Genomic DNA, 13071 nt, shown 5'->3' on the forward strand with positions numbered 1-13071 from the left:
CCCTGACTCTCAGTTATTTCTTTTTGAGTCTTTATCTAAAATATAAGTAGCCTGTTCCTAGTAGATGAGAGAGAGGCCACAGGTATTAAGCACTCCTTCTCACCCTGCCAGAGGATGTTTACTTAACGTGTGAGCTGGAAAAAGGTCTATTTGTGGAAATATGTTCATAGTCATGCCACAGCAGTGAAAAACTGGGGCTCGAAGAAAGTCTTTTAGTGCTAGTTATAAGATTATCTTATCACTTGCTAATACATAGGATTTAAAAAAAACCTCTATTGAAGATTGCTTCTAATGCTTAAAAACTGAAGTGATAGACTAAATTTAAGGTTATGAAACTTAATAGAGATGAATCTAATTTCCTGCATTTGGATGCAAAGATCTGATTGCATAGGTACAAATGGGGAAGGACAACCTTAGCAACAAAATATGGAAGACTTAAAAGGTTTTAGCTGACTTGGAGAACAATGCGAGTTGGCAGAATGAGATGGCTGTTCCAGAAATGAATGTGGCCCTAAACTACTTAACAGTAATAGTGTCTAGATCTGTGCTTTCCAATACAGCCACTAGCCACATAGGACTATTTACATTTAAATTTATGCTATACTATATAAATAAAACAAAAAAATCAGCTCTTTAGTTGCTCTAACCACATTTCAAGTGTTCAGTAGCCTTTGAGGATTAGATAGGATTTGAACCCAGGTCTGACTCTCAAATCCATGCTTTTTCCATTGTACCCCACTACCACTTCGAGGAGCTAAAACATTTAAGGATAGAATGCCCTGGTCGGCAATTGAAGATGGTCAGCTTTGGCTAGATGACTGCCTGGAGTCCTCAGGGCATTGGATGAGAAAGCTGGACTAGATCAGTGTTGGTTCATGAGAAATTTTCACCAGTGGAGAGCAAAATAAGAAAAATGAGGACTGTTTTTATAAAGCTTTAACTTGTATTCTTTTTTACATTAAAATGTCCCTTTATGAAATGATGGTGGTGATGAATGGTACGGTTTTCTTTGTTCCTGACTTAAAAAGATAATATAATTAAAAATTTGTAATAAGCTAGGGTTGTGGTTTGGGTTGTTTTTTATTTTGATTTTTGCCTTTTTGGTTTTTGTTTGATAAGAACTGCACCTAAAGAGATTGGAGAACTTGTTAAGGTTTCTTTTCTCATCAGAGTATAGGCATCAGCGAAGCAGGGCAGGGGAGACATGGAGACAAAGTTGGGTTTTCACCTTTGTTTGAAGTCTTAACAGGGTATGCTTTTCAAAGTAATATGATCCATCTTTGTCATTTTGCTATTATAGAATGGGCTCAAAGGAAGTTTTATAAGGAACCCAACACATGAAAGGGTGCTGTGGTTGAAGTGGGGAACCCAGAGCTCTGCCTTTTCATTTCCCTGTTTCCTCCACAAACACACTTCCAGGGCACCCAAGGGCTGGGCAGAATCCAGTTTGTATCAATGCCATAGAGAATAACCCTGCCTGGCCAGCTAGTTTCTATTAAATTCCCTGGTCTCATGGAGAAAAAAAAAAGGGCATAAGTACTGCTTCCACTCACTGCTGTTCCGCAGTGTACATTCCAAAGAGTCAGTTTATTTCTATGGAATAACACATTCTGAGTTCTGTTATAGGTGGAAATTAGAGAACCATACCAGTCTACCGTTGCTCCATACTGAACCTCAAGTATCCCCCCCGCTGCAGGTAGCTATATGCCCTTGAGTTTATTAGCCTCCCTAAGCCTCCATTTGCTCAGCTGTAGGTTGGGGATAATGATAATACTTACTGTATAAGGTTCTTTTTTTAAAATTGAAGTATAGTTGATTTATAATGTTGTGTTAGTTTCTGGTATACAGCAAAGTAATTCAGTTTCATATATATATATTCTTTTCAGATTCTTTTCCATTATAGTTTATTACAAGATATTGAATACAGTTCCCTGTGCTATACAGTAGGTCCTTGTTGCTTATCTATTTTACATATAGTAGTTTGTATCTGCTAAGCCCAAATTCCTAACATCCCTCCCCTATCCCCTTTCCCCTTTGGTAACCATAAGTTTTTTTTCTATGTCTGTGAGTGTATTTGTTTGGTAAATAAGTTCATTTGTATCATTTTTTAGATTCCACATATAAGTGATATTATTTGATATTTGTCTTTGTCTGACTTATTTCACTTAGTATGATAATCTCTAGATCCATCCATGTTGCTGCAAATGGCATTATTTCGTTTTTTTCATACCTGAATAATATTCCATTATATATATATATATATATATATATATACACACACACACACACACACACACACACACACACCCCACATCTTCTTTATCCATTCATCTGTCAATGGACATTTAGATTGCTTCCATGTCTTGGCTATTGTAAATAGTGCTTCTATGAACATTGGGGTGCATGTATCTTTTTGAAGTATGGTTTTCTCCAAATATATGCCCAGGAGTGGGACTGCTGGATCACATGGCAACTCTATTTTTAGTTGTTTAAGGAGCCTCCATACTGTTCTCCATAGTGGCTGTACCAATTTACATTCCCACCAACAGTGTAGGAGGGCTCCCATTTCTTCACACCCTCTCCAGCATTTATTATTTGTAGACTTTTCGATGATGGCCATTCTGACCAGTGTGAGGTGATACCTCACTGTAATTTTGATTTGCATTTTTCTAATCCATTGCTAATTAGCAGTGTTGAGCTTTTTTTTATGTGTCTGTTAGCCATCTATATGTCTTCTTTGGAGAAATGTCTGTTTATGTCTTCTGCCCATTTTCTGACTGGGTTTTGTTTTTCTTGTTATTGAGCTATATGAGCTGTTTGTATATTTTGGAAATTAAGCCCTTGTGGGTCACATCATTTGCAAATATTTTCTCCCCGTCTATAGGTTGTCTTGTCACTTTATGGTTTCCTTTGCTGTGCAAAAGCTGGTAAGTTTGATTAGGTCCCATTTGTTTATTTTGCTTTTATTTCTATTGCCTTGGCAGACTAACCTAAGAAAACATTGCTATGATTTATATCAGAGAATGTTTTGCCTATATTCTCTTCTAGGAGTTTTATGGTGTAATCTCTTATATTTAAGTCTTTAAGCCTTTTTGAGTTTATTTTTGTGTATGGTGTGAGGGAGTGTTCTAACTTCATTGATTTACATGTGGCTTTCCAACTTTCCCAACACCATTTGCTGAAGAGACTGTCTTTTCTCCACTGTATATTCTTGCCTCCTTTGTCAAAGATTAATTAACTGTTAGTGTGTGGGTTTATTTCTGGTCTCTCTGTTCTGTTCCATTGATCCATGTTTGTTTTTGTGCCAATACCATGTTGTTCTGATTACTGTAGCTTTGTAGTATTGTCTGAAGTCTGAGAGGGTCATGCCTCCAGCTTTGTTCTTTTTCCTCAGGATTGCTTTGGCAATCTGGGTCTTTCATGGTTCCATATAAATTTTAGGATAATTTGTTCTAGTTCTGTGAAAAATATCATGGGTAATTTGATAGGGATCACATTAAATCTGTAGATTGCTTTGGGTAGTGTAGCCGCTTTAACAATATGAATTCTTCCACTCCAAGAGCATGGGATTACTTTCCATTTCTTTGAATCATCTTCAGTTTCCTTTATCAAGGTTTTATAGTTCTCAGATATAAATCTTTCACCTCCTTGGTCAGGTTTATTCCTATGTATTTTTTTAATGTGATTTTAAAAGGGACTTTTTTCTTACTTTCCTTTTCTGATATTTCACTGTTAGCGTAAAGAAATGCAACCAATTTCTGTATGTTAACCTTGTATCCTGCTACCTTGCTGAATTCGTTTATCAGTTCTAGTAGTTTTTATGTGGCATCTTTAGGATTTTCTACATATAGTATCATGTTATCTGCATGTAATGACAATTTTACCTCTTCCCTTCCAATTTGGATACCTTTTATATCATTTTCTTTTCTGATTGCTGTGGCAAGGATTTCCAATACTATGTTGAATAGAAGTGGGCATCCTTCTCTTGTTCCAGATTTTAGCAGGAAGGCTTTCAGCTTTTCACCACTGAGTATTATGTTGACTGTTAATTGTGTTGAGATATGTTCCCTCTATACCCACTTTGGTAAGAGTTTTTATCATGAATGGATGTTGAATTTTATCAATTGCTTTTTCTGCATCTATTAAAATGATCATGTGGTTTTTGTCTTTTCCTTTGTTGATGTGGTGTGTCACATCGATTGACTTGTGTATTTTTTAAAATCAAATCGTATTGGGAGAAGTAATTTATCTTATGGAAAAGTTTTAAGGCTTATCCCATTGAAACAAAGGAAAAGTTGAACCAAAGAAAACTTTACAATAGATTATATTGCATGAGCTCCCACAGGTAATGGGAAATATACGTACATATTAGATTACATATACTTTGAATAAACAAAGAGGAATTACTATGATGTTAATATTTTCATGTGACCAACACTGAAGGATAAATTATGCTCGTAACTGGACTATAAATTAACAGTTCACCTGATTTCTCTATGCCAATAGTAAAGACTTCTGACTTTTGATTAAATAGCTATAAGCTGCATATTTTTTCCAAGTAAACTAAGCAGTTTTGTTTTGTTTTGATTTGCATATGTTAAGCCATCTTTGCGACCCTGGGGTGAACCCAACTAGATCATGGTGTATGATCATTTTTATGTTTTGAAGGATTTGGTTTGCTAATATTTTTGTTGAGAATTTTTGCATCTATATTCATCAGAGATGATGAATACTGTAGTTTTCTTTTTTGTTAGTGTCCTTGGTTTTGGTATCAGGGTGATGATGGCTTCATAGAATGACTTTGGGAGTGTTCCCTCCTCTTCAGTCTTTTGGAAGAGTTTGAGAAGGATTGGTATAAGTTCTTCTTTGTATGTTTGGTAGAATTTCCCAGTGAAGCCATCTGGTCCTGGACTTTTCTTTGCAGGGAGTTTTTTAAATTGCAGATTAGTGATTGGTCTGTGCAAATTATCTACTCCTTGATTCAGTTTTGGTGGGCTGTATGTTTCTAGAAACTTGTCCATTTCTTCTAGGTTGTTCCATTTGTTGACATATAATTGTTCATAGTATTCTCTTATGGTTTTTAATATTTCTGTGGTATCAGTTGTTATTTCTCTTCTTTCATTTATTTTATTTGGGTCCTCTTTCTTTTCATCTTGGTGAGCCTGGCCAGAGGTTTGTCTATTTTATTTTTTCAAAAAACATGCTCTTGGGACTTCCCTGGTGATGCAGTGGTTAAGAATCTGCCTGCCAATGCAGGGGACACAGGTTCAATCCCTGGTCCAGGAAGATCCCACATGCCGTGGAGCAACTAAGCCCGTGCACCACAACTACTGGGCCTGCACTCTAGAGCCCCCACACCACAACTACTGAAGCCTGCGCACCCTAGAGCCCACATGCCGCAACTACTGAGCCCATGCTCCGCAACAAGAGGTACCACTGCAATAAGAAGCCTGTGCACTGCAACGAAGAGTAGCCCCCGCTCACCACAACTAGAGAAAGTCTGTGCGCAGCAATGAAGACCCAACTCAGCCAAAAAAAAAAGAAACATGCTCTTGATTTGATTGATTTTTTCTATGGTTTTTTACTATTTTATTTACTCTCTGATCTTTACTATTTCCTTCCTTCTGCTGACTTTAGGTTTTGTTTGTTCTTTTTCTAATTCTTTTAGGTGGTAGGTTAGGTTGTTTGAGATTTTTCTTGTTTTTTGATTAAGGCCTGTATCACTATGAACTTCCCTCTAAGGACTGCTTTTGCTGCATCCCATAGATTTTGTATAGTTGTGTTTTCATTGTCAGTTGTCTCAAGGTATTTTTAAAATTTCTTCTTTGATTTCATTGTTGACCCATTGGTTTTTTTTTAGTAGCATGTTGTTTAGTCTCCGTGTAATCATTTTTTTTCCTCGTTTCTCTTTCTCTGGTTTTTTTTTTTTTTTTTTTTTGTCTGCATTGGGTCTTCATTGCTGCACAGGCTTTCTCTAGTTGCGGCGAGTGGGGGCTACTCTTTCTTGTGGTGTGGGGGCTTTCATTGCGGTGGCTTCTGTTGTTGCGGAGCATGGGCTGTAGGCGTGCAGGCTTCAGTAGTCGCAGCACACAGGCTCAGTAGTTGTGGCTCGCGGGCTCTAGAGCACAGGCTCAGTAGTTGTGGCCCACGGGCTTAGCTGCTCCGTAGCATATGGGATCTTCCCGGACTAGGGATCGAACCCGGGTCCCCTGCATTGGCAGGTGGATTCTTAACCACTGTGCCACCAGGGAAGTTCCTGTGGTTGATTTTTAGTTTCATGCTGTTGTGGTCAGAAAAAATGAGTGAAATCATTTCTACCCTCTTAAATTTGTTGAGGTTTGTTTTGTGTTTTAGTATGTGGTCTATCCTAGAGAATGTTCCATGTGTGCTTGAAAAGAATGTGTATTCTGGTTTCTTTGGATGTAATGTCCTGAAAATATCAATTAAGTCTAACTGTTCTATTGTGTCATTTAGGATCTCTTTCGCCTTATTGATTTTCTGTCTGGAAGATCTGTCCCTTGATGTCAGTGGGGTGTTAACGTCTCCTACTACTATTGTATTCCCATCAATTTCTCCCTTTATGTCTGTTAGTATTTGTTTTATGTATTTAGGTGCTCCTATATTGGGAGCATATATGTTAAGAAGAAGTATAATATCCTCTTCTTGTATTGATCCTTTTATCATTATATAGTGTCCTTTTTTATCTTTCTTTATAGTCTTGTTTTAAAGTCTATTTTTTTCTGATATGAATATTGCTACCCTCGCTCTCTTGCTATTCCCATTTTCAAGAAATATCTTTTTCCATCCCCTCACTTTCAATCTGTGTGTCCTTCGTCCTAAAGTGGATCTCTTATAAGCAACATATTGTAAGCTCTTGTTGTATTATCCAATCTGCCACTCTATGTCTTTTAATCAGAGCATTTAGTCCATTAACATTTAAGGTAATTAATAGATATGTATTTTTTGCCATTTTAAACCTTGTTTCCTAGTTGATCTTGTATTTCTTCTTTGTTCCTTTCTTTTTGTTTGTGGTTACCCTGGTTTTCAAGTATGTTAACTCATTACTATATCTATTTGCTTTAGATTGGTAGTCATATAAGCTCAAACACATTCTAAGAAAAAATCTACATTTTTCTTACTCCCATCTCCCACATTTTATGATTCTGATATCCTCTTTTGCATCTTCATGCTTATCCTTTTGCTGTTCATTGTAGTTATAATCACTTCCACAAAAAATTTTTGATTTTTTTTTTAATCTATGTACTGGCTTATTTTAGTGTTTTACTTTCCTATTGTGATTTTCTCTTTTCTTTATAGATTCTTGCTTCTTTTCTATTTAGAGAAGACTCTCAATATTTCTTTCAGGATAGATTTAGTATTGCTGTATTTTTAAATTTTTGCATGTCTGAGAAATTCTTTCTCTCTCCTTGTATGATCAGGCCACCCAAGACGGTTGTTCTCCTGCTCTCTGTACATCCCCTGCTCAACCAGTGCCTGCTTCACCTATACCCTACTCACATGACTGACCTTCCTACACATACTTGCCCCCACCCCAGCTAGTTCTTCCTACATATTTGCCCCCAACCTAGCTAGTGACTGTTCTAATCTTTAATCAGAATATCTCCACCATGATTGATAGCTTATCAAAGGGGCACTGAGGGGGTGTGCCCCTCTGCTAGTTTCCCTGGTAACCAATGAGCCAACCTGACCTCAATTCCCCCTATAACTGGTAACCTTGCCCTCACCCCAGGAACAAAGATTGCCGCCACGTCCTGCCCATCTGCCACACACAGTGGGGTGTTGCTCCAGGACCTTGCTTCAGTCATGTTAGATCCCCCATCCATTAAACCATTAATGTCTCTGTCACGGACTCGGGGCTCTTTCTTTGGTCTCAAGGATGGACTAGTACAGAGCTTGTAGGCCTGCAGGGTGCAGCCCCAAAATTGACAAAGCCAGCAAGGAGACCCAGGAAACTCCTGTGAGCACAGAGATATCAGGAAATAAGGACAGGGAATGGAAAGTTGCAGGGACTGTCCACTAACATGTGGGGTACAAAAGTTGTGGGAGAAATCCCAATGTGGCCGTCTACTAACACATGGGGCCCATAAGTTGCAGGGGAAATCCTGGGGTGGCTATCCACTAGTATGTGGGGCCCTATGGTGGCTGTCCTTGATGAATGAGGGCTGCCAAGAGAGTATGGAGAACAATGGCCTAATGGCTCTGCTATTGTATCAAAATGAGCCTTTTGTAATTGGTTTGGCTTTACTCTTGGGTGTGTGCATGAGTGCCCCAGTATATGAGTCCAAATCCTGTTGTCTCTCCCTGATTTTGACCCTTGTTAGGGGGTCCTGGTAACTTGAATGCTGATTCATGTTCCTCTGAAAGTGATGGATATGAATGTGAGTGAATGATATGTACTACTGTCTATCACTATTGTTTGTTTAAACTGAATTGGCTATTCAGAAACTGAAAAAATTCCCTGAAAATGTCCAAGATGGGACTCTTGACATTCTAAAACTGTTTTTTGCATATGCCATTAGAGGAAATTAGCTTTCTAGAAGGAAATGGTATTTCTCTTCCTGTGCCTTTGAGACATAAATAATCTACCTGAGAGTGAAGGGGGAAAAAGAGACCCTCTTAAACTCTAGCAGGAAAACTGTGAGGTCTCTGTGTCTATATAGATATATGTATGTCTATGTGTACCTTATAAACATGATGTATCACTGTCTCCAAATGGCATGGCAAAGATTGGTTTGTGGATGAGCTCTGTTTAATTGGCTTAAAAGAAATTAAGCACTTATATAAATTCTCAGAAAGATAAAAGAAACTGTCCAGAATGAATTTCAGGTTCACATGATCTGGGAAATATTCAGTACTGAATTGATATCTGCTATTGAAACTACTTAAGCTTGTTGGTTTGATTAATATAGATATGTCTTTAGAGTCATCAGTGTTAAGTATAATACTTCTGTTGTACCTAGGTTTACGAGAGGTCAAATAAAACCTTAATATATCTGTTGCAAATTTGTCAGCAAGGAAAATAACTTGGGGACTTCCCTGGTGGCGCAGTGGTTAAGAATTCGCCTGCCAATGCAGGGGACACAGGTTCGAGCCCTGGTCCGGGAAGATCCCACGTGCCGTGAAGCAACTACGCCAGTGCGCCACAACTACTGAGCCTGCCCTCTGGAGCCCACGAGCCACAACTACTGAGCCCGCGTGCCACAACTGCTGAAGCCCGTGCGCCTAGAGTCCATGCTCCACAAGAGAAGCCACCACAATGAGAAGCCCATGCACCACAACAAAGAGTAGCCCTCGCTTACCACTAGAGAAAGTCTGCGCACATCAGTGAAGACCCAACGCAGCCAAAAATTAATTAATTAATTAATTTAAAAAAAGAAAAGAACTTGATATAATGAAACTTTAAGGAAATGTAAATGAGATAAGAGATTTGGGACAAACTCTCTAGGAATTACTATGTTTTGGGAATGTCTATCTAAAATAGTCTCTCCAGATTTTGGCAACTTGAAACTAAATGAAGAGAATTCATTGACTATCTGGGTCATTTCAAATAGGATAAAATATTGGAACATTAATTGCTGGGTGGGTCTAAGTTTACCTACCTTTGCCTTCTTAGGAGAGGAAGACTAAAGCGTAAGTTTTCCAATCAGGAAATGCTGGTATAAAAAAAGTTCACAATTACTTACTCCTTGGTTTTTGCCAGAGATTAAGGTTTTTAAGGGTTAAGATTATAATCAGTCATAATTCTAGTTATTGTAACCAAGTTTCTTTATTGATTACATTGTAATCAGGTATTTAACTGTACCTTTTTAAGTCTTCTGTCATTTATAGACAATTATTGTTGTACTCTGATGCTTTTGCAAAAAGTGCTTCATCTTCAAGAAGATTCATAGGAAGGACTTTTTGACAAGTACAGGTCTCATAAGTTTCAGCTCATACTGCTGAACTGGGTAAGAAATCAAGGAATGCTAATGGAAAACCTGATGATTTCATAAAAAGTTAAAAGGATTGGTTACTGAGTGAACTGGTGTATACGGTTATAATTTTTATGGTTTTTGTCTGGAGTATTACTGGTTTTGATCTATATTTTCCAGATATAGGGAAGCCCTTCCCTTCAAGTTAGTTATGACTTCCAGCAATTTGGTAAACTATACCTATGGGTAAATTGAAACATTTTTCTTTTCTCTCTGCCTGGTCCCTCCAGAAATTGGAGACTCTTGGGTTCCAGGCAGGTGAATTGGAAAGACTGTCTTCTGGCATGTGCAGGAATCTCAATATTTGGGGGACTTCTACAAGAGGGGACTCCACCGAGGCAGAGTTGATGGCAGGCCTTGGTATGGCTTTCCTGGCCTTGAGAGGCCTTTTGGGAATTCAGTCTGAGACTTCTGAGGAATTCCACCACAGCCAGTTTGGAGGAGCCTAGGTGGCCACTGTAGGTGTGATTTTTGGACACATTCCTGTATTACTGAAAACTTGTTTTCTGAACTATATTACAGACCTGGACAAAAACGACAGGCAGGTGTGGTTGGTATTATCTCAGAATACGGATATGGCTTGTATTTTGCTTAATGGTCATGATCTTCCCTGTGTTGTGCCTGTTAGGTGTCTTACATTTTTGTCCCTAGCCTGAGTGGAGGAAATCTATTCGAGGACTGAGCAGCAACAATAACCTCACTGAGAAAAGAGTCTAATTGCTGGGTTAATGGCAACAGCAAGATGCCGTTGTTGTCTTCCTCTGGATTTCCATGAAAAATTGACCTGGCTAATGTGACCATGTGGAGACAACTGACAGTGGTGGGGGGGGAGGGGTGGGGGAAGACCCTTCCCATCTTCCTGTCCCACATGCCAGTACGTCAGAAGGACCCTGTCGGTAAACATTACTATGTAACACATCATACACTTTGACTGCCCATGAGCCCCCCCCTCAGGCTATGCTGTGTGGAGTGGAATAGGCTGGCTTCTGGACACACAAGTCCAACTAGTGTGATTAACTGTTTTTTGTTTGGAAAGACCTAATGCGTCCACCCCTAACAAAACATGGGGTAACTGCTAACTCCACCAGAATGTATTTTTTAGAGCCGGGGCCTTCTCCTCCTCATAGGGGTTGCTCGGGATTTGTGAAAAACAGGGTTGGCCTTACCTTCCTTATAACCAGACAGGGCACTGCTGCTATTGACTCCCTCTCCATTACCGCAGTAAGCGCTTGGCTCCAAAATTTGCCCACATTCTGGCAAATGACTGTTCTTAGCCTACTAGGTATCTTACTCTTGATGCTCTTTGGCTGCTGCCATCTGTATTTGTGGCATCTGTTTGCAGTGCCCCCCCCCCTACATACCTGACCCCAGGGATATCACAGAAGAGGGGGAGACCAAGATGGTGAGGGTCGTGCAAGGTATGTAGGGGTGGAGTGTATGATCAGGCCACCAAGATGGCTGCTCTCTGCACATCCCCTGCTCAACCAGTGCCTGCTTCACCTACACCCTACTCACATGACTGACCTTCCTACATACTTGCCCCCAACCCAGCTAGTGATTGTTCTAACCTTCAGATCAGAATATCTCCACCATGATAACTTATTCATGGGGTAGTGAGGGGCGTGCCCCTCTGCTAGTTTCCCTGGTAACTGATGAGCCAACCTGACCTCAACTCCCCCTATAACTGGTAGCCTCGCCCTCGCCCCAGGAACAAAGACTGCTGCCATGTCCTACCCACTGTCTGCCACACATGGTGGGGTGTCGTTCCAGGATCTCGCTTCAGACATGAAAGATCCACCACCCATTAAACCACTGAGGTCTCTATCACTGACTCCAGGATCTTTCTTTGGTCTCAAGGATGGGCAAGTACAAGGCTTGTAGGCCTGCGGGGTGCAGCTCAACACTCCTTCTATTGTAAATGATACTCTCCCTGGTGGAGTATCCTAGGTTGCAGATATTTCCCTTTCAGGACTTTGAATGTATCTTGCCACTCCCTTCTGGCCTGCAATGTTTCTGTAGAGAAACCAGCTGATAGCCTTATGGAGATTCCCTCTGTTTTTCTCTTGCTGTCTTCAGGATGCCTGCTTTAACTTTTGCCATTTTAATTATTAGATGTCTTGGTGTAGGTCAGTTTGGGTTCATCTTGTTTGGGACCTTCTGTGCTTCCTATACCTGGATATCTGTTTTCTTCTTTAGGTTTGGGAAGTTTTCCACCAAAATTTCTTCAAGTACATTTTTGATCCCCTTTTTCTCCTTCTGGGATCCCTATTATGTATAGATTGGCTCACTTTATATTATCCCATAGGTTTCATATACTGCTTTCATTTTTTTTTCATTTGTCTGTCTGCTGTTCTGACTGGGTGATTTCAATTATTTTATCTTCCAGATCACTTATTCATTCTTCTGCATTATTTAGTTTGCCCGTGGCCAGGACTGTCTGTGTAGGTCTCTCTTTTTTCTGCCTACCACGATGCAGCTACTGCACTGCCCTCCGAGCCTCTGAAGCTCCCTTTCTGTCCCGGCTGATCTCCCAGCCACTGAAGGGGCTTCCCAGAGTGAGGGAACTTTTCCTCTTTCACAGCTCCCTCCCAGGGGCACAGGTGCTGTCCTAATTGCTTTTTTTTCTTTTGTCCTACCCGGTGATCTTTCTTACAGCTTTGGTTGTATGAGATCTTCTGCTAGAGTTCAGCAGGTATTCTGTGAGAACTGTTCCACATGTAGATTTTTTTTTTTTAATTTTATTTATTTATCTTTGTCTGTGTTGGGTCTTCGTTTCTGTGCGAGGGCTTTCTCTAGTTGTGGCAAGCAGGGGCCACTCTTCATCGCGGTGCGCGGGCCTCTCACTATCGCGGCCTCTCTTGTTGCGGAGCACAGGCTCCAGACGCGCAGGCTCAGTAACTGTGGCTCACGGGCCCAGCCGCTCCGCGGCATGTGGGATCTTCCCAGACCAGGGCTCGAACCCGTGTCCCCTGCATTGGCAGGCAGACTCTCAACCGCTGCGCCTCCAGGGAAGCCCTAGATGTATTTTTGATGTATTTGTGGGAGGAGGTGAGTTCCACGTCCTTCTATTCTGCCATCT

This window comes from Balaenoptera musculus, chromosome 1 (genome assembly GCF_009873245.2).
Source record: "Balaenoptera musculus isolate JJ_BM4_2016_0621 chromosome 1, mBalMus1.pri.v3, whole genome shotgun sequence".
Taxonomy (NCBI): Eukaryota; Metazoa; Chordata; class Mammalia; order Artiodactyla; family Balaenopteridae; genus Balaenoptera; species Balaenoptera musculus.